This window comes from Cryptomeria japonica, chromosome 8 (assembly GCF_030272615.1).
Source record: "Cryptomeria japonica chromosome 8, Sugi_1.0, whole genome shotgun sequence".
Lineage (NCBI taxonomy): Eukaryota > Viridiplantae > Streptophyta > Pinopsida > Cupressales > Cupressaceae > Cryptomeria > Cryptomeria japonica.
Window position 1 is genome coordinate 293,487,779 of NC_081412.1, and position 22,973 is coordinate 293,510,751.

Here is a 22,973-nt window from a genome sequence, read left to right on the forward strand (position 1 = left end):
TGGAATCATAGGGGTAGTTTAAAGGTGTTTCCTAAAGCCCATAAGGTATATCTAAGGGTTAGGAGTAACTTTAGGCATGTGCCAACTCCCATGTGACTGTTTAGTCACCCTAAAAAGTGAGTTTTCTAAGATGTGCAAAAATTGAATTTAGAAGGCTTCATCAAGGTTAGTTAACTTTCCTTTTTGGTGAGAGATCCCTTTTGATCTTTTTTTGGACTTTTTCCTTTTTCAATTTTAGAAACCTGTGAGAACTCTCACTGAGGGATTCTTAGGCAAGAATGTGAGATTTTGTGGGTAATCACCCACTCTCCATTTTTGGAGACAAGGAAATTTTGAAAAGGAAAGATTTGGCATATGAATTTGGCTAAGGATAGAGAAACAAGGATTGTGGAATTGGGCTGCTCATCCTCAACTAGATCTAGCATACCTTTGGGTAGTTTGAAGGTTGGTGTAACTTTTCTTGGTATTGTTTTCATGTTGCATGTTATGTTGAAAAGATTGCTTGTAAGGAAATGCTAGTTTCTTGCATTTCTTTTGTGAAAATTATTACATGTTATGTTTTTTATTTCTTGTATGCATTTTGTGTTTTGGGAGTAACCAAGACCTCCTACTCTTGGGAGAAAGGATGGTCTTGTGAGTGGTAGAAGTTTGACAGCCCTCGAGTGAGAGGCTCTCGCTATGAGAGTGATCTCAAGGGATATTTATGTGACCTTTGCTGTATGGCTTGTTTATGCATTTGGGGGCCATAAGGAGGGAAATAAGGCATGAATGCCTTGGGGGGCATAAGGATGTGGGGTTATTATACTTATGATATATCTTGTTTGCCATGAGGTGGCTTTGTGTTTTTACCATACTTGCAGTCTCCTCAGGGTATTTGGTCCACTACCACCCATGTAAAATCATCACATTGTGTGGTGCAATATAGCCTTGGTTGGGAATATGTTTGTGATTATTTTCTCCTGCTTGTTGTGTTTGCATGTGTGTAACCTGTCTAGGGCTTGGTTCTCCAAGCTCGGGGGTGGCTACTAGTTAGCCTAGGCTGGGAGGTGATCACTCCATGGTCATAGCCAATGATTTAATTGCAGGTGTTTGGAAGAAATGAAAAGGACAAGTAGAAGATTGATGGATTTGTTGTTTGCAGAAAAGATAAGGGGATGAAATATTTTATATTTTAAAAGTGCAGCAATGTGAAAGAGATTGTAATTACTTTGAAAAGAAAATGTATCTATTGTAATAGAAATGAGGGACCAGTTTGGGTATTTTCTCCCTCTTGTAATCATGTCTATATTGTATTCTAAAAATGCCTTAAATAAATGCATTATTTCTGTTAATGTATTATTGCATAAATGAAATGATTCTGTTAGATTTTTATTGCAAAAGAAAATGTGTATTACTGGAATTAAGTTCCCTATAGTTACTATTAGTAATATGCATGTTAGTTTTGAAAATAAAAAGCTTATTTTGCATGTTAGTTCTATTTACTAGGCTTATCTCTAAAGTTAAATTTAAATAATATAACATTTATGTAGTTGCTGTAAAGTTTATTGTAATCTGTCATTTTATTTATTCACATAAAATAAATCAAAAAAAAAAATATCATGTCTATCTTTAAGGTTTATTTTAATAAATTCTAGATTTAAATAGTGGTTGTTTAAACTTATTTACTTCTGTCGATTCTAAATATTTGTAGAAAATAAATTTAAAGAAAATAGTCTATCTATGATTTTAGCAGCAAGTATTTTAAAATAAAGAAAATATATGCATAGACTTAAATCTGATGAGTTTAACTATTCTGTTAAAAATGTTTCAAAATAAAATATCAACATAGATTTGCATATAGAGGTTATAAATAAATAAATAAATAAATAAATATATATATATATATATATATATATATATATTTATATATATTTTATTATATTTAAAACAAATAAAAAAAAATTATTAGTTAATTTTTTTAAAAAAAAATATACCCAAAAAAAGGGAGAGAGGGTAGGGCCGAACCCACTGTGATTATCACAGGGGTCGGTGCAGCCGGAGGACCGCTGCTTTGGCTTCCCACAATGGACGACACAGGGGGCCTGCAACTGTGGGCGACCACAGTGGTCGGCACGGGGCCTCCCACTGTGGTTAACCACAGTGGAGAAACTCTAGGCTGCCATTGTGGTTTCCCATAGTGGGCAGTGCCCGGGCGCCACTGTGGTTAACCATAGTGGCATCCCCGGGGTACCCTACCGCCACCATTAACAACTCCTCCCCAAAATAAAACCCTCACCGAGTTAGCTTAACCACAGTGGCATCCCCGGGGTACCCTGCCGCCACCATTAACAACTCCTCCCCAAAATAAAACCCTCACCGAGTTAGCCATGGCCATCGCTCCATACCTTTGGCCCTCATTCCTACCAAAAGAAAAAGATAAAACTCTAACCCGGGTAGGGTTAGGGTAGCAAAAAATATATATATAAAATGAAAATAAGGAAAGGGCTTTATTTTTATATTAATAAAATTAGGGTTTCCATTGTTGTTTGTATAATGTGAAAACATATTTAGGTATATATATACTCAAATATATACTTAGAGTTTTAAATTATGGAAGATTAGGGCTAGTTGGAGATAAAATATTTTATTAAGGGATTAAAATTAATATGTTTTAATAAACATATGAGTATAATTAAAAAAAAAGATGCATTAAATTAAAATACTTATGAAGTTAATCTTTTGGGAAATTTAATTCTATTGTAAATTATTTGACTATAGAGGATAATTTTAGCCCACCTAGATATAGGTTTATGAGATTAAACTTTATAGGAAAATATTCCCTATGAATTTAATTGACCCTTTAGTTGATCCAGTTAAACACTTTTAATTATTGTTAAAATAAAATATAGACATTTATAAACTAAGTGCTAGGACTAATTTAATTAGATCCTAAAAACAAATAATGGTTATTGGAGATTAATTTTATTTTCGTCAATTTTAGAGAGTTTTGAATTAATTAATCTATTGACCAAATTTGATGAGATAATAAATTAATTCATTTAGTATTCCCTATTTAATTTTAAATTATTTTCGTTTACTTGAGATAGTGATTAGAGTTAACTCGAACATAGTTAAGACAAACTTGCTAGTACATTTCATATTTGCAAATTTATATGTTTTAAGTTGTGATTTAATTTTTTTTTTTTTATCCCATTCTTACCCAAAAGTTTGGGCATGATAGTGTTCCCTCACAACAATCAAAGAAGGATCATCTTCATCAAAGAGAAGATGAATGTCATCAATGATGTCTACCAAATCTACAATGTAGGACTCCACAAACAAACCTGCAATGTCTGTCAAGTAGGCATCCCAATCACTGAAGTTGGAAGATATGAAATATTCTGCTGCACTGAATCACAAGAAGGAAAAACTATCGCACTAGCTGCATCATCAGGTGCAATAGGTGGTGTGATATCAAGAGAAGGAGATGAAATACAAATCTCAAGAATAGGGTCACATGTGAGAATCCTCAAGTTCAAGTGCCCAATGTTCTCCTCAAAATCTAAATCATCAACATAGGAAGAATCAACCTCATCAATAGGACAAAAATGTGAAAAAGAGTACAAGTGAGATGCATGATCAACCACCCCAGTCACAATGATGGCTCCACTCTCCAAGTCTCTAATGATAATTGAATCATGTGTGAACTCCACAATTTTCCTAGTTGCCCCATGTGTGATTTGATAGATGGAAAGAAGATTGTTTGTCAAATGGGGTACACACAACACATCATTGAAGGAGTTATCCCCAATGGCAATAGATCCTTTCCCAATCACATCCATGTATGTATGATGGTCCATCAAAATCTGCGGCATGTGGCAAGGCTCAAATGTAGAAAACACAAACTGTGAAGATGCCATATGATGAGAAGCCCCTAAATCTAGAAGCCATCTCCCTGAATCATGACTTGTAGTAGAATAAAGAGCTTGTCCCTTTCCTTCATCTGTCCCAAAAGAGTGATCCTTTCCTTTATCCTTATCCTTTGAAGAAGACGTCAATGTAGACATTCTAGAAGGTAGGTTTATTTTGTTCTTCTCAAGAAGATTCTTCAACTCATTAATATCCTTCTTATAACAATGATGTTCATCATGTCTTGACTTCTTGCAATATCCACAAAAAAAATTGTCCTTATATGATTTCCTCTTAGGTGAGAATGGTTAATCACCTTGTTGTGGAGAGGAAGATTGTGCTCCATCTTGTTGTGGTTTTGACTTAGGTTGCTTTTGATTCTTGCCTTTTCCTTGATTGCTTTGATTCCCTTTATTAGCCACCAAAGCTTGTGACTTTGAAGATTTGAGAATCCCCATCGTGGTCAACTTAGATTTCTCAAATATCAACATCTCCATGAATGAATCAAATGAGGGAGAAGTGTATGAGGAACCTTGAGCTAACCTATGGGTGTGAAAGCTAGATACAAAGGCTTCATACTTAGAAGGAAGCTTGTCCAACAAGTTATAAATCAATTGAGCATCCTTTTTGTCAATTCCACAATCCTTTAGCTTTGCTCTTAGCTCATTTTCTTTTGTGACATAATCTTGGATTGTATCAAAATCCTTGGGATCCAAAGTTGTGAGTTCACTATCAAGTTTGTATCCCTTAATCTCATCAAATTGACCATACAATTTATGAAAAATATCCCAAGCCTCTTTAATTGTGGTACACTTATCAATGTGAAAAATGAGGTCATCTGATACATACTTTCTAAGAGTTCCAATTGCCATAGAATTCTTAGTAAGCCATTCAATTTGAGCATTAGGATCAGCCTTAGGATCAGGTGGTGTTGTAATAGTTCCATTTACATAATGAATGAGTCCTTTTTCCATTAGTTTACTCCATGCCTTAATCTTCCATGATGCATAATTATGAGGAGTTAAAAGTAAAAATTTAGGAGAACCCATAGCACCAAAAATGAAAAAACACAAGATAGAGAGAGGCACAATCACACAAGACACCCCCCAAAATACTCAATCAAGAAACCCCCCCAAAATGGTGATTTGGCACTTTATACTTAGTGTGTATACAATGGGCCACTTGCAAAACAAGGCAAAGTGGACTTCTGATTTCAATTTACAACTTCTCAAAATGATATATAAGAGACTTCAACAAATACTGCTAGTGATCTAATTTGAGATCCAAGCAAAATGCAAGTACCAAGTAGGCAAAAAATGACCAAATACTGAAAGTACAATTTCTACTCAAAATCACTGCAAACAAATGGAAGATTATGAAAGTAGACAAAAAATTATGTACTTTAAAAAAAATGACACCTGAAAAGGAGGTCGTATGACCCCAAACGAAGCTTCTGAAGTTGCAAAATTGGGGATTAAATAGGTATAGTCATGAATATCTACAATTTATGACCAATGTGTCCATAAAAATCCAAAAATTCTTCCACCACTACAAAGAGCACAAAATTCTAGCCCATTTCAAAAAACATTGCACCAAAAAAGGAGCAAAAATAAGCAAGATATGGCCTTCCAAAGTTGAACTGCAAAATTGAAAAGCTGAATGAGAGGGAGTTAAAAATATTTCAAAATACTATTGATGTGGCGTTGACATCAGAAAATGATGGGTTTAAATTTGATGCCTATCTAAAAAAAATTCACCTCCCCCTGCATGGTTGTCCGTACGGTACGGACTAACACGCGGCAAGCTCCATTTGGCTGAAAAATGACGTGGCTGTTGATGTGGTGTATAGATGCTGACATGTTAGATGATGTGTGTTCTGATGTGGTGTATAGATGCTAACGTGTTAGGGCATGTGGCAGGTTGCTGACATGTCCGATAGGTGATGTGGTAGGGTCCCTGTGTGGCGATGGGATCCACTTGGTCCATGTGGCAAAGGTCGCGGGGGTAGCATATGGCTGGCGGAAGAAGCCGCATGGAAGAGTGGTGGCCGGTGGGAGGAAGGCGGTGGTCGGCGACCAGGGGGGTGCGACAGAGGATTTCAGCAGCCGATGGTACGACAGTCAAGGTGGGGGCTGGAAGACCATGAGAGCAGCACCAATAGGATCGGTGAATGCAACGACGGCCGGAGGAAGGAGTTCCGGTAGGAGGCACTGGGAAGGATGGGAGATCACGCAGGGATTGACCGGTGTACGGGTCGGCAAGCCTCCTATAGAGTATGACGGGGTCACGCAGGGGGGGGGGGGTCTGTGGATGCCTTTCTGAAATTTTGTTTTTTATATTTTTTTCAAGAAAATCCAAAAATTAATTTTCTACGTAAATCAATTTTTTTGCAGAAAATAATTTAAATTTTTTTTTTTCGAAATCCATACAAATATAGCAAAATTGGCGAAATTTTTTCTCTCACCAAAATAGGTCAACTTTATAGCCAAAATTCATGGAAATGGCCACCCCGACTCAACCGTGATGTCCAAATCGCTATATGATGCCCCCCCCCCCCCCCCCAAAAAAAAAAAAAAAAAAAGATCCCCAAATCCAAAAATTGAAGCCTCCAAAATGTCTCCAAAAGACTAATCAATGAAGCCCTATAGGCTCTGATACCATGTGATATTTTGCCAAGATCTAGGGCTCAATGAAAAATACAATAGAGAGACAAAATAGATGATATAAATAAACTATATTCTATCAAGATGAAAATACTGATCAACTGGATCATCAAGCATTACATGCAATGAATATGAGCCTGCTTATATAGGCAAGGCTATATGGATATGTGATCACATAAACATGACATGTGGCTCAATAAGAAACAAGGGTAGGTAGGAAATAGGTGTGGGAAGGTCGGAGAAACAATATAATATTCTACATGAGGTGGATCACCCACTGAATGTGGAATGTAACAACAAGATAAATCCACAAAAGGTGGAAATTCTCCTACACACTATCCCAATGTGGCACAAACACCCAAGTGTCTCATACCCAAACTACTATGAAATGCATTTCCTAAGTAAACTTAAGTAAAGTGTAATAATATCCATGATGAATAACTATTTACACCAACAAAAATAAATAAATAAATAATTTTAAAGAAAAATAATAATTAAAGCGAATCGTAATGGAGAAAGTTTCCTAGTGTTGGAAACCTTGCTCTGATACAAAAATGTCATGCCCAAACTTTTGGGCAAAAACGCAACAACAATTTTTTTTAAACAACACTAAAATACTAGATGTTCTATGATCAAAAGATGTGATAACTAATTTTGTTTACACTAAAGGTTAACTCATGCGTTAAAAGAATGGGTTCCTATAGTTAATTTAATTAACTCAACAATTATAGCCTTTACATTTTTAACATTGAAATATTTTACCCTAGAAGTCATCACAAGTTTATTAATTAATTAATTAATTATTTTACCCAACTTCAATTTTTATTTTATCAAGAGATAATAATCATCTCTAATAGTATTAATTACTTCTGATACTAATAAAATAAATGATAATACATATTCCATTGTAATCATAAATAAATAATTGAGCCGATGCGAATAACGTTTTTAAATTCGTCTATAAAAGTTAACTAAATAAAAAATAATAATTTCCTAACAAATAACTTGACATTAATGTCAAAATAAATACCCCTTAAATATTAAATATTATATATTTAATATTCAACAATAAAATACCCCTTTAGCCTAAAATAATCATTATACTTTAATAATATCCATTAATAAATTTAATAAAAGAAATTAAACCTATATATATATATATATATATATATATAGTTCAACCAATGGAAAAACCCACTATTAAAATGTTTTAAGAAAATTAACTATATATATATAATTGCCTATATATATATATATATATATATATATATATATATATATATATATATATATATATATATATATATATATATATATATATATATATATATATATATATATATATATATATATATATATATTTAAAGCTAATTCCCCAATACCAATTATAAAATAACTATCTTAAACAATTAACTTAACTTTAAATGGGGTTTTCCCATATTAATATTTTATTTCTCTTTTTTTAAACTAGGGTTTACTTTTCTTTTACATCTTTATATTTTACCTTATGCTTCCTTTGTTCATTTACTAACCCTAACACGAAATTGGGTTAGGGTTTTTATTACTAACTATTTTTTTGACTGTGTGTGTGTGTGTGTAGGTGAGAAGGCTCAACTGAGGGCACGACGGACCAAGGCAATGGAAAGGCGGAGGCGCGGTGTTGGGCGTAGAGGACAACACGCAAAAAGGGTGGACTATGGGTGCCAACCCATAGGGCGGCCGAGGCCGTGCCTGTGGGTTGTGGCCCACAGTGGTGGCCGAAGCCGCCCCTATGGGTCACGGCCCACAGTGTAGTTCTTCTGGAAAAACATCCCTAAACTCCTTTAAGAAAGGGGTATTTTCAAATGTTGGTGTATTTTCCTCCTTTCCTTCATCAATTTCGACCATAAAGATTTGTCCTCCTCTTCTCCTTTCCTTCTTTAATTGCATTGCTGAGATAGTTTCTATATTAATGGGTTTAAACTTTCCTTGGATTTTGACCCTTTTCCCCCCATCATCCAAACATTCAACAATTTTGCTATAACAATCTACATTAGCTTGATGGTCTGCTAACCAACTCATTCCCATAATTACATCATATAATCCTAAGGGTGCCACATAGAGATCTACCCTTGTTTCGAACTCAGGGAATTGTACCTTTGCCCTTGGTAAACACTTAGTTACTTCTCTAGTTGCCTTATCCCCATATTGAACCGTCCATGATGACTCCATTTGATTAACTTTTAATGCATATTTGTTCACTAATTCAGGTGAGATGAAACATTCAGATGATCCAGTGTCAATTAGAATTGATATTGGTTGTTCAAATAGTGTACCTGTAGTTTCCACGGGAACATTCTGGTATCTTCTTCTTTGGTTCCTAACTACTGCATGAATCCTCTGTTGGGGCCCTTGTTGGGGTTGATTGGCCCTAATTTGCCCTTGCATCCTGGGGCAGTCTCTAGCAAAATGATTTTCCCCGCACATAAAACATCCGCCTGGAGGACCTTTCCTACCTTGATTTCTAGGGGGATCATTCCTTGTTTCATTTCCCCTGGGTGGATAAGTTATCCTGTTCTGCTGGTCATTCCTGTTATAGTTGCCTCTGTTATCATTGCCCCTGTTATTATTGCCCCTGTTATCATTGCCCCTATTATTGTTGCCCCTGTTATTATCATTTCCATTCCTCTGATATTGATTAGGTGGTGGTCTCCTTTCGGAAGAGTTATTCCTTTGACCCTTGTTGAAGTTAGTGTTTCCATTGAATTCTTGCTTCCTTTTGAATGAGTGATTCCCATTATAGTTCCGTCCTGCTAGTGTCTGAATCTTCCTCTCTTGCCTTAGGGACTTTTCAAGTACTTCATTCATATTTCTGGGTCCATGCATATCAACCTCTGCCCCTATGTTGGTATTCAGCCCCAAAATGAACTTCCTTGCTTGGCCTTCTTCATCCCTTTGGTACATAGGCACATACTTAAGCAACTTGGCGAATCTATCCCAATATTGTTGAACGGATAGGGACCCTTGACGTAGGTTATGTAATTCTGTCACTTTCTCATCAAAGAATAATTGAGGGAGCCACCTATCTCGAAAATGGTGAACAAATTGATCCCATGTGATTGTATCCCTGTTATACCCATTTTGTTCCTTGGTGTTGGTCCACCAACTAGCCGCCTCCCCTGTGAGTTGATAGGAGCCCCATAAAGCCTTAGTTGTTTCGCTAAAATCTCTTAACTCAAAATATTTTTCCATTTCATTTAGCCAATTCTCAGCCCCTTCACCAATTTGCCTCCCATCGAACTTAGGAGGGGTGATTTTCTTTAAATCCTTGGAGAGTTCCAATATGTTATTTTCCTTCCCATTACCCATCACATTTCCTTGATTGCTACCAGGGTTTCCATTCTCAGTACCACTTCTGTTCTCATAGTCATTCTGCCTTTCTCTAAGGTCCTGCAGTGATTGTTCCAGGAAGTTGATTTTATCTCTTTGTTCGGTTAGAAGGTCGATTATAGCTTGGACCCCATCTCCATTATTCCCTAGGTTGTGTCGAGCCTCTTCATGGTCTTCCTCATGGTTCCCTTCATGGTTTTCCTCATGGTTTTCCTCATGGTTTTCCTCCCTTTGACTCCTAGTACGTCTTCCATTACCCATTCCTATTCCTCTTCCTCTTCCTCTTCCCCTTCCTCTTCCTCTTCCTCTTCCTCTTCCTCTTGCCATTCTAGGTTTTACCTGAAAGTTAAATTATGTAGTTAGTTTTCTTTTTGTGGAATAAAATTTAATTTCTATTATTGTAAAACATTCCCTTAGTTGAATAAATTGAAGTGAGCACAAGGCCTAGATTTGAACCTTTGCTCTGATACCACATGTAACAACCACCATAATTCATCCAACAAAATTGAGTATATATATATATTTTTTTTTTTTTTCTTTATTATGTTTTATTCAATTGCATACTCTGGGCATCCATCCAAATAGGATTGGGCATTCATCCATTCGGGATGAGCTCCTAACCATACGGGTTGGCAATTGTCCATACGGGACGTAAATTTCATCTATCCAATACGGGATAGGCATCTACCCATACGGGGTAGGCATCCATCCAAACGGGATAGGAGGTGCTCTGGCCAGAGACTTAGACTCATCGGGACCATTCGGGTCCTGAGCCACTCACTAAGTACTACATTCTTCTAACAAGAATGCACCGAGGTCGCCGTCCTTAGGAGTAATAAGAAAATAAGACAAGCTTGAATTCCGCCTCGGAATTTGGCTTAAAGCCTCGGGAAGTCAAGCGAATCCATACGGGATTCCTTCCGAGTATGCATTGAATTGAGTTTGATTATCTTATCTTTCGATTAGGATTCTTACTCAACCAAGCCTAGACCCCACCCACGAACGCCTGAGTATGAGGGACAACTCCGTCCCAAGACTGCCTACATACCCGCTTTGGCACGGGATCAAGGCGTAAAGTATGTAGTTCTGTTTTCTAATCTATGGTTTGATGTAAACTGATTTTGTGGGTACGCAACCCTTTCTAGGGTCAGTGTCCCAGACAGTTTCTCTGCGGTTGCTACCCATGAAGGTAGCATTTAAGCGAAGGCTCAAGATGGCCTATTGCTTGTGGCCTAACAAAATAACTTGAACCTAATTCTTATCACGAGCGTCACCCAATTTCAATCACCAATATCCCTTCGAGGTGAATAAATAAATAAATAAATAAAGTAATTTTCATGAGAGCTCTTAACTTGACCATCCCTAAGAGGGGTTTACTAAGGTTTATCTCAACGGATGTGGAATTCAGTTAAAAGTTATCTTATTAAATTATCGATCCAAGAGGGATTACCCGCCCCTTGGATTTTTAACTTCCAAATGTCCCTTATTACTCCCCGACGATTTATAGGGACGATGCCACAGACGTCGTTAATGCAGCTTTATTAGGCGTTAAGTGCAGTAGTTCAACACGACGGCATTACCCGTAAGCGTGACCCAGAGGCACCATATATACCGAACGCTGCTAGTTTTGGTTTTCCAACTTCCTTTATTTAGTTTTCTAACTACGAATAACAAAACGAAAGCGTAATTAATTGAAGTAACTACTTGTAGTATAATTTGCATAACAATGAAACTTGCATAATAGTAATTGCATGAAGATATAATTATTCTATAATTCGCATGCTATGATCCATTAATAAGAGCAATTAATCTATGAGGAATTTGCATGACGTAAGAAGGTTTAACGAGTCCCAAATAATGATTAAGTTTAAGCATTTGTATTAATGTAAGTTAGTCTCTAAGACCAATCCAGTGTCCCAACGATTCTTAATGGGTTGAGTAACTAAATTTTATAGGAAAATAGTCCACAAATTTAAAACTTACTAAGGCAATTTAATTGTGAGCTTGCTACATATTGCCCAATTTTATTTTATTTTATTTTCTAAATCGTAATACAATATCTTATAGCTAAATTAAATAAATAATAAAAAAAAAAGAATTTGTTATTCCTAAATGCCATTTCTATCAAATAAAATAATACAAAATTTTTTTTGAATAAATATTAATTTACATACAAAAAAAATCTCCAATTTAAAATTTTCGACTTACAATTAAAAAAAAACACAAAACGCAAGGAGCCTTTAATTAAATGAGTTTAATTGGGTAGTATGAGGGCGCGGGGTGGGGACCACGGGTCCCATCACCCCTGCGGCTCCTGCATGCGCAGGTCCGCAGAGGTGAGGGGACCAGCGGGCCCCTCCGCACTACTGCGACAGTTACGACGTACTGTCCTTGCATGCCGACGCCTGCCTTGCGCGAAACGTCGGGCGTTACGGGGGTTTTAATAGGTTTTTTCTAAGTTTTAACGATCTCCATTTTTTTGTTGTTTATATATATTCGTATATCTATCTATATATATATATATATATATATATATATATATATATATATATACGTTTTTATAATATTATTGTTATTACTTTTTTTTTTTTAACAGGAGTATTGTATTTTAATTTATTGAGAATCACCCAGAGCAGGGTAGATAACAGGGAATGACAATGTGGCAGCTTGATATTCAGAGATAAAATACATTGAAGCAATAGCCAGAGAGGTTTTTTTTTTTTCTTCATTTCCTTTATTCTTTACACAGGGAAGATTCGTTCACAGAGAAAGAAGATTCATTTCTTTTCACAGGGAAATTTCATTCACAGAGAGAGAAGATTTATTTATACACACAGGGAAGTTTCATTCAAAATAAACTAAAGATAATAATCTAATTTCTATTTACTCTGAAACTAATTTCTTATCAGAAAACAATGAATCTTATTTTCAAGAAAAAATGAATTTCATTCTACAAATTTTCTTATCAAACAATGAATTCCATTCTAAAATCTGAAACTAATGCATCTTATTTTCAAAAGAAATGAATTTCATTCTACAAAATCTAAGACAAAAACAATGAATCTTATTCTCTAAAATTTGAAACTAAAAATTTAAACAATGAATCTTATTTTCAAAATAAATGAATTTCATTCTACAAAATCTGAAACAATTTTTCTGATCAAAAAAAATGAATTTTATTCTCTAAAAATCTGAAACTAATCCCTTATTAAAAATTTAAACAATGAATCTCATTCTTTACAAAATCCAAAAACTAATTCCATATCAAGAAATTTAACAATGAATCTTATTAAAACCAGGATTCTCATTTTCTACAAAATCTAAACTAATTCTTTAACAAAATACAATTAAAATTTCATACTCATAATTAATCCAATCAAATCTAATCTACCATAAAAATGAGATGCATGAACTAAGTTGGAGGAACCTGGATGCTTGAAGATGGTGTGGAGTCTTCCTTGATCCTCCAATTTGAAGAAAAATCCTCCAACAAAATCCTAGCTGCCAATGAAGTGGACTACCAAAGAGAATTCAACTTGCAGAAATTTCTTATCAAGATTAGCTAGCTTTTCCTTTGAAACTTGTTCCCATTTTATAAAAGAAATCACAATTTCCCACTACCTATTTTTTTTAATTTAAAAAAGAGATTCTTCTCCCAATTTGGCCTCCATGCAAATTAATTAGGCTTAGTGGGAGGAGTTACATGCAAGGAGGTGGAGAAGCCTCTAGAAGCTTCTTATTCCTCCTACAATATGTGCCTTAATTTGGGTGAGGGAAATTAAATAACAATTTAAAATATATAAGCATTTTCCATGTGTGTGTGGTTTATTAATTCATTCCCTTACAATATTCATTCAATAATTCATCCAAAGAGTATAAATAAAGTTTTGTATTTTAAATCAAAAAAAAGGTGATAAAGGAGGGTTGTGACAATATATATATATATATATGAAGAAAGATGTAAATTTTATATGAACCAGAATGTTGAATAAATGTATTTTCATATACAGGTTTAGATTTTAACAAGTCACTGTATTGTTTTTTAAAAACAACAGCTTAGTTTAAAAGTAGGGCAATGGATATATATATATCTGCAACATTCCATTAACCGAGAGCAAGTTATTTTATAAACAAAATAGATTGTTTTTTATTAAAAAAGCAGTGAGAACAAAGGCACTGACCCTTTACATAGCAGAACTATTAATAATCATAGAGAAAAAACAACACTATAACAACAATTAAAAACACCAACCATCAAAAAGGAACCAAGTCTTTTTAACAATAAAAAACAACAGCAAAAAAAAAAACTACATGGGTGCCTTGCGCAACCCAATGGCCTCCATAGTACTGCACTATTCATTAGAGATGAATTTGTAGAGGTCCCTAGCCCCTTTCTTTTCCTCCTCAGTGTTAGCATAGCATTCCCTCAATAGAGAGAGGGTGAGAGCGGAGTTGTGTAACACCTACATATGGAATTTGTTCAGGCCCACCATTTGGGCTTCCCAAGTCTCCATCTTGTTCTTGAGTTGTTTAACCTCATCTTTGATAGACTGTAGATCAAGAATAGGGCCAAGGTTTTCAATTCTCTATATGATGTCCATCACATCCGTGCTCAGCTTTTCCATTTTCTATAGAGTAGGGGGCCTCCTAGGGGTTCTCAACATCCAAGTCATCAATAGTTTCAGTAGTCTCTTTGGGCTCATCACCAATAATGGAGTTATCAGTATCCTTATCCTAGGTCCATTAGAGGGATAGAATGCATCACCTATTCAGTCAATTTTAAATCTATATCAAGAGCATTGTTTTCAGGGATTTCCACACCAATAAGACCCTCAGTGTCCATGTTCATAGGGGTCGTATCTTTATCATCAATGAGTTCCTGGGTTTTTCTTTTAGGGGTATGTTGGCAAATGCACACTCCAATGAGACATTAGAGGTGATTTAAGGTTTTGTCATTGATGGCAACCTTACAATCCTATGATACCAGCAAGACAATTCATCGACACTGGCAAAGACAGACTCTACACTGGCACAAAGACCATCGGCAACAAAAGGAAGCATACCGACACAGAAGCCAACAAGAATTTTGTTTGTAATATATTTTGTTTATTATCCTAAAATCATTGTAAGCCGACTTGGCAAGTTGTAAAATAACTCATATATATAAGAGATCATTGTAGAACATTTTGAAAGAGAAGGAAGCAAATATATAGGCGAAATAAGGTAGACTTATTATGTGAATTATAGGTTAAGGGTTTATGTATGAAACAGAGCTATAAACCGATACTGGATCTAGCATAGTAGATGCTATTTTGAAGCAGTACAAGACATTGGATTTATATAATCCATTTTGTAAGTCAGTGATACTTCCCATTTTGTAATTGAGCAGTGAGCTCTAGGCACTTGGCCTTCCTACATGTGCAAGCCCCTCTTGTAGCAGTAATATTCTCTTATTGGCCAGTAAGTGAATATCGTGGGTCACAAATCCCAACAAGGTTTTTCCCACACCGGGTTTCCTTGTTAAACTACTGTGTTATGGTGTGTTTTTCATGTGGTGGCTGTTATCTTTGTTTATTACATAATTTATTGTTTACCGATATTCAGTATTAATCTGTTCTACATGTTTTAAGTTACGAAAATCAACTCACCGGTTAGATACTAATTCACCCCCCCCCCTCTCAGTATCTGTGGGAATCCTAGCAATTGGTATCAGAGCTTGGTCCTCTATTTTCAAAAACCTAACAACTTGAGGAAGATCTTGACACCGGTGGAGATGGAAAACTTGATGAAGCAATTAGAAGCAACTCTCTCAGACTATGATGCAGAAAAATTGAAAAATATCAAACTTGAAGATGATCTAAAAATTGCACAGGATATTATTCAAGCACTTGAAGAAAATCTTACCATTTCAAGAAACAAGAGAAGAGAACTTTGTGAAAAGATGGAAAATGAGAATGATGAAAAGGAAACTCATAGTGACCTAATGAATAAGCTAAAACAAGAAAACATGACAACAAAGAATGAGATGCAGGATATGACTATGAGATTTTGTAAAGAAATTGAAGATAGAAAGAAGAATGAAGAAGACTTGACTAGAAGACTGAATGAAGCTAGACATGAAAACACAAGACTTAGTTATGAAAATGATATGTTGAAGATAGATCTGATGCATGCACATAATGACTCAAATGAACTCATGAGACAAAAAGGTATCTTGGAAGGAGAACTGGCTGCTGCAACTCAACATAAAGAATTATTCAAGAAATTCTCAAAAGAACTCGGTGACTTGTTGAAGAATCAAAAACCTAATGGTGACACTAATGGTCTTGGCTTTGAAGCTGGTGAAAGCTCCAATACTGCAAACACATAGGATCATGGCAAACTAGTAAGACAACCTACTGCTTATAAATTTAATGGCAAATGCTTTAACTGTAACAAGTATGGTCATAGAGAAAATCAATGTAGATCTAGAAATTATCAGAATACCAATACACCCATCGGTCAATGTTCAAAATGCAACAAAGTTGGTCATAATTTTGAAAATTGTAGAATGAATGTAAGATGTTATGTTTGTGGAAGATTTGGACACTTATCTAATCAATGCAGAACACAAACCGGCATAGGATATGGAAAATCTATTCAAAAAAATAATGTGACTTGTTATGCCTGTAACAAGATTGGACATATTGCAAAATTTTGTAGAAGCAAGTCCTCACCGGTAAAAAACAAAGGTCCTAGTTTGAAAGGTAAAGAAAAAGTTGAAGAAGTAAAGTAGGAATTCTCAAAACAATGGATCAGGAAATCAAAACTAAATGTTGATAGGAATACTCCTCCACCTGTAGAAGAAAGTAACACTCCACCGGTAGGAGACTCCTCATCTAACTGAAGAAAATTTCCTTGAGGGTTTAGCAATCAAATGTGAAACATGCTATTATTCCCTCGATTGATGGTGAGAAGTTAAAATTACTTCTATACCGGTAGATAAGTTAAGTCATTACTTAACCGGCAAGCATTAAATGTGGTAGTTAGCAAAAATAATATTATAAATCAATGTTTTTGGCTCCAATTTCATTTCACTGAGCATTCAAACAATCAAAGAGCACGAAAATTCCTGAGCAAAGTCATTTCAAGCAAAGAAGCAAGCAATTAGCAAGCAATCTTTCCTAAGGCAGATAAAGGTATTTATATCCATGGCTTCTTCATCTATTCCTAAATTCATAGAAAACCCTACTATAGTCGAAGTAATTAAATGCCCTAGACCCATATTTCAGTTAGTTCCTGAAATTTCTAAGAAGGATGATAATGTTGGTGCATTTTCTCAAATCCCCAAAGGAGTAGTTTTTGCAGAAGACCCTAGAATGTGCATTCATTGTCACAAAGAATAATTAGGTGATGAGGAAATCAAGAGCATGTATAAAACTAGAATTTGTGATGATTTCGATAATGTGAAACCTAAACACAAAGTAGTTGAAATCCTAGGATTCACTGAAATTCTCAGTATTCTGAATTTCCCTAAGGATGTTATAAGGATAGTTTTAAGCAGGGTTCATGGTGAATTCTTCTGGTTAGACTCAGTTCACAAAATCACAAAAGAGGTAGTAAAGGCTGTGACAGGGTTACCGTCCATCGGTAATAGGCCTGATAAAACAAAGAAGGTCTCAAATGACCTACTGACTAACCTAATAGGTGCAACATCTGACAAGAGATCTTTAAGAGTGAATGATGTAACCAACATCAATGTCAGATTCATTAGCATGATTTTAGGGTATAAAACCACACATGCAAATAGGTTAAACTCAGTCTCTAGCCTATGCATAAAGAGTGCCTATGATATGATCAAGGATAATGCAAAAATAGATGTGTGTGAAGGGTTGAAAGATGAGCTTATTGATAATCTTGGAAAAATTAAGAAAGAGAAAAAGAGGACATTTAGATTTGGAAACCTACTTGTCTGTTTAATGCTACACATAACAAAACAGGTGCCCGGTATCGGTAATAAGAATCTTGGTTTTGATATACTGGTAGGCAAACAATTGTCTGATTTACTAAATAACATGGGTGAAAATAGAGAAAAGAATATAAATGAGTACTTTCAGGCTTTAAAGGCCTGAATGAATACTAGAATCAGACTTTCACAAGCAATTGTAAATAAGTATAAGGATGAAATATGCTTTGTTATTAAGAAGGATGAGATTTGGATGTAGGCAGTTGTCCCAAGAACCATTTGGGTTACTAAAATGGGTTATGAAACTAATGACAACATAATTGAAACATATGCAAAAGCCCTTCTAGAAGCACCCAAGGAACCTAAAGATGAGGTATTTGGCAGTGTTGAGACTATTGAGAATCAAATTCAATCTAAGAAAAGGGTAAAGAAGGTAGAAGCAATAGTAAGAAGAGGATCTAGGCAAGAAAAGGCTATCAAAGAAGATGAACTTAAATAAACCGGTATCACTGAAGATGAGTTACAAGCACAACAGCCAGAAACTCACCTTTCACCGGTAGCAACTTCTTCTGAAAGTGACATGCCAGTTGCATTTAAAAGAGTTGTGAGGAAAAGAGAACCTTCACTAGTATCTACACCTTCTCCTAGAAGAACTAGACAGAAACAACAGGTAGTAAGGCCCCCGACTAAGAAGATAACTCCTAAGAAGAAGAAGTTAACACCCAAAAAGAAGACTCAACAAAACATTGCTCTAATTGACAAACTACTAGATGAAATAACAGAGGATGGACAGCTGAAAAATATCAATAAATTATATGATTCATTATCAGTTGATGACAAGGAGAAAGTTGAAAATAGTGTAATTCTACACTTGGACATTTACAAGAAGTTTCTAATGCAAGTTGTAGATGAATTACCGACAGAACTATTTAAAAGACTTGAAGCTAGAAGGCAAGTTGTTGTAGAGCTTGATAAGAAAATGAAAATTGAAAAACTACTTGTTGTTTATCCAGTCAACTCACCAAAAGAGATAGATGATCTGATCTTTGAGGCTAATCGGTTAGTATTTTCAACTGCACACCGGCTTGTAGCACTTATGGTTGGTAGAGTAAATGAGGTTGTAGAGGAAACTGCAAATGCATGGGACATATTCCTTGTAGAGAAGGAAAATTAGGAAGAATATAGAAAACCCAAACACATCAAAGTATATTAGAAGGATAAGGATAAGGGAAAAGGCAAGGTTGGTGGACCACCTAGAATCAAAATAAAAGATAACTAATCCCCACCACCTCTGAATACTCCACTGGTAGTGACTACTGATAATCAACCGGATAGTGAGAGCATGGGCATATCAAAAGAGGACATCAATCCTAACTCTGAGGTATTATACACAGTGGACATTGATACTCAAAAGGTCAATACTATGGTAGACAAGGATACAATTGAGAAGACAGATATGGCTAATGAGCAATCAGTAACTGATGGACCGATAGATGATAACATAGAGAAACAAGCAGAGCAACAAGCTCCATCACTGCAACAGGTTCACATAGAGTCAGTGCCACTGGCAACGGATGAGCAAACCAAACCTTTGCTTAAAGAAATGGAAACACAAACTGACCTACCAGAGGTCACCACAAGCAAGGATATTGCTCCCACCGACAGAATATAGAGTGTTGGCTCTTCAAGTATAGAATTCAAACCAACTAATGTAACAAAAGTTCTTTTGGATTCCATAAAGAAGATAACAGATTGTAGCTCACAGGCTTACAAGGCAATAGATGACACCATTCCAATTTTGAAAATGATAGCACCAAAGTGTAATGTAGATAATAAAGATTCTTTGAGTCAACTTGACACTTTGTCTAAGTATATTACTGAAAACACTGTGACAGTTGAACAAATAAAAGAGGAAGCATTCAAGGAGAGATTAGAGAAGGAAAAATACAAATTCTTTGAGGAAGAAATAAAGAAGTGTACAAGGCAATTTGACACACTTCTACCAGAACTATGTAGCACATTGAAGGAATTCAAAACTTTGTACAGGGATACATGTAAAACTAACTTTATGATAGTTGATATAGACAAGAAAATTTGCAAGATACGGGAAGAAATAAATCAACTAGCTAACAATTTCATCAATTCATCTGATTCATTATCAGTTTTTGAGCAGAAAATAATAGGTCTTGAGGAAGAACTACTAAAGTTGGAAAGAGACAAAGAAAGAATAAAAGGAAAGGCTAAAGATCTTAAAAGGAGACTTGGTCCAAAATTGGACTATCTTGCCTCCTTAAGGAAAGAAATATCTGATGCCTTGGTTCAAGGACATAAAACACCGGTAGAGCAAATGCAACACCTCACCGGTACAGTTCAAAGGACAGAGGCCGCAATAAAAGATAGCAAAAAGTTCATTGAGAGCTTATATTTGGTTTTGGCAGATCTTTTTCAGATTGTAACCAGCTGGTTATAAGGATGAAGAAGGAAATCACACTCTATTGACACTTTGACAACCTTTTTCATTGATGCCAAAGGGGGAGTAGTGGTATGAGAAAAATCCAATAACTTAAGGATCATCTTCTCAGGGGGAGCACACATTTTTGGTAACAATTTTGGACTTCAATTATTGGATACACTTCTAAATTTTTCTCATGAGTGTTGCCATCAATGCCAAAGGGGGAGATTGTTGGCAAATGCACACTCCAATGAGACATTGTAGGTGATTGAAGGTTTTGTCATTGATGGCAACCTTACAATCCTATGACACCGGTAAGACAATTCACCGGCACCGGCAAAGACAGACTCTACACTAGCATAGAGACCATCGACAGCAAAAGGAAGCATACCGACACAAAAGCCGACAAGAATTTTTTTTGTAATACATTTTGTTTATTATTGTAAAATTATTGTAAGCCAACTTGGCAAGTTGTAAAATGACTCATATATATAAGAGATCATTGTAGAACATTTTGAAAGATAAGGAAGGAAATATATAAGGGAAATAAGGCATACCTATTATACAAATTATAGGTTAAGGGTTTATGTATGAAGCAGAGCTATAAACTGGTACTAGATCTGGCATAGTAGATGCTATTTTGAAGTAGTACAAGACATTGGATTTATATAATCCATTTTGTAAGTCAGTGAGACTTCCCATTTTGTAATTGAGTAGTGAGCTCTAGGCACTTGGCCTTCCTGCATGTGCAAACCCCTCTTGTAGCAGTAATATTCTCTTATTGGCTAGTAAGTGAATATTGTGTGTCACAAATCCCACCGAGGTTTTTCCCACATCGGGTTTCCTCGTTAAACTACTGTGTTATGGTGTGTTTTTCATGTGGTTGTTGTTATCTTTGTTTATTGCATTATTTCTTGTTTACCGATATTCAGTATTAATCTGTTCTACATGTTTTAAGTTAAGAAAATAAACTCACTGATTAGATACTGATTCACCCCCCCTCTCAGTATCTGTGGGAATCCTAATAGGGTAGTCATGTCAACAACATCAATAGTGGTCGGGACTATGGGGTCCCTAGTCATATTAACATTATCAGCACCCCCATTAGGGGCCCTAATAGTTTTAGGGCCCTCCTCCTTCTTGTCCTCAATGGGGTCCTCCTCAGAGTCTAGATTCTCAATAACTGGGGTCTTCTTCCTGCAGCCTTTGGAAGCAAGTCTGGAGGATCTCCTTTTAACCTTTGAATCCAGGGAAGGGTTGTCGTTCTTAGTGTCCTTAGTGGAAGAATTGTCATCACAGATAATTCATTTGTGTTTAGCTGGGGTTTTGCTTTTTCCCTTGGACAGGGAGCAAGAAGCACTGGGGGAGGCAGGTAGGGTTAAGCTAGGGGAGACCGCCAAAAGAGAAACAATCAAGGGATAGGCAAGCAGGGACATGGTGGCCATGGCAAAGACCTCCTAGGGATATTGGAAGAATCTAGGCAAAGCCAAAGATAGGGCCACAAGCTGTTGAGGAGTCGACATTGGGTGCTGAGAGAGAAAAAGATTCATAGGGGGCAGAGAACCTCATGGAATTTATACAACCTATAAATAAGACCTTGATGGAGGAGGAAAGGAGGCTTATCCCCATGCTTAGGGTCCATAGTGTCCTTAACAAAGCTCTCTAAGGAGTGCAGTAAATAAAATGATAGACAAAGCAAATCATCATTGCGGAAGTGATTGAGGAGGGGAAAATGGTAGTAGTAGAATACCTTATACCTGCCTTCAAGAGTGAAGTATTTCATGATCATGAGGTAGATCATGTTCCACAGGTTCTTGAGCTCCTCCCAAGCAAACCCACCTTACAGCTTGATAGGTTCCTTGCGGTTATGAAAAAAATGTTTTAAACCCTCACTGTTTGCAACATGACTGGTATGCTTCCAGTGATGACCATCTAGGGTAAGCTTCGTAACTTGGGCAATAGTCTCCTCAGAGACATCAAAGGCAATGCCGCCAACCGAGACCCGCCTTCTAGACTAGGAGGAGGCAAAAGTAGCTGAGAGCTGCTCATCATGGCCTTTTAGACAATCCAAAAAATCAGCAATTCCACCTTCAACAGAAATTCCAGACAAGAGGGTTATTTTTAAAATCATCCAGATTGTCTGGTTTGATGAATAATGATGAACTACTAAGATCCTAACTGGTACTGAGAGGAGGGGGGGTGAATCAATACACACAAAAACTGCTTCAACACTTTGTCATATCAAAACATAGGTAATCGGTTTTCTTCACCACTGAAATTAACCATAGCAATACTGGTTAAACACAGATACTTCAGACAGCTAAACCAGTTAAACAAAAAAAATTTAGACAACATTCAATAGATCTCAAATCTCGATGACTACTTCGTCGATATAATCATGCATGAGTTGTATCAATAATACCACAACTATTTAACACTACATGTATATCTGACTTAATCAGAATCACACAATAATCACATGAAAAACTCACAACCCATAACACACAGATTTTTCACGTGAAAACCCAAATGGAAAAACCATGGTGGGGATGAATACCCACAAGCTTGTTTGTGAACTCTTTTGAAGTTCACTCTGTTAGGAGCCTAGTCCAGTTAAAGACTTTACAATAAGGTACTATTAGGAACCGATCCTATT